General features: G+C 35.4%; 1 pseudogene; it reads left to right on the top strand.

The window, feature by feature from the left end:
* The first annotated feature begins 276 nt into the window (after positions 1 to 276).
* LOC144237521 (transcription factor BTF3 pseudogene) lies at positions 277 to 735 on the top strand (annotated as a pseudogene).

Here is a 735-nt window from a genome sequence, read left to right as displayed (position 1 = left end):
CAAATGAACGAAATACTCTCTGTTATGTAAGTAAAGAATAATAAGTTATTTAAAATATATTACATAAAACCACAAATAATATTTATTAAAAAAAGAGGAAGTCTGAGACTAAAAAGATATTTTAACAGAAAAATAATGTAGTTACTCTTGATAAGAGGTATAATCCACAGCTGTCATCTTGTGTCCTTGCAGGTATCCACATAATCTCAGCTAGTCTTCCTGAGACCCTCTGAATATCAATCCTAGTCCCTTGTGCAACTTCTTTTCCACTCCAAGATGAAAGAAACTATCATATACCAGAAGATTCTCCCCAAACTAGAAGCACAAGTGTGCATTTGTGGGAAAGAAACTGCTCCTCCAAAGAAGGTGGTTCATAGAACAGCTACAGCAGATGATAGAAAACTACAACTCTCTTTACTTTTGTTAGGGTGAGTCAATATTTTCACATACTAAGGAACAGTGATCCACTTTAACAACCCTAGAGTTCAGGCATCCCTGGAAGCAAGCACTTTCACTATAGGCCATGCTGAGAGAAAGCAGCTGAAAGAAATACTACCCAGTATCTTAAGCAAACTTGATGCACACAGTCTGACTAGCTTAAGAAGCTGGATAAAACTCTACTCAAAAAAATCTGTTGATTGAAAATGAACACTTGCTACCAAAGAAGATTTTGGTGATGAAGTTCTAGATCTTGTAGAGAATTTAGATAAAACTTCCAAGAATGAAACAAACTGA

Source organism: Crocuta crocuta, unplaced genomic scaffold (genome assembly GCF_008692635.1).
Source record: "Crocuta crocuta isolate KB4526 unplaced genomic scaffold, BGI_CrCroc_1.0 scaffold627, whole genome shotgun sequence".
Taxonomy (NCBI): domain Eukaryota; kingdom Metazoa; phylum Chordata; class Mammalia; order Carnivora; family Hyaenidae; genus Crocuta; species Crocuta crocuta.
Note: the sequence above shows the minus strand (reverse complement) of the source record. Positions and strands in the feature narration are given on the sequence as shown.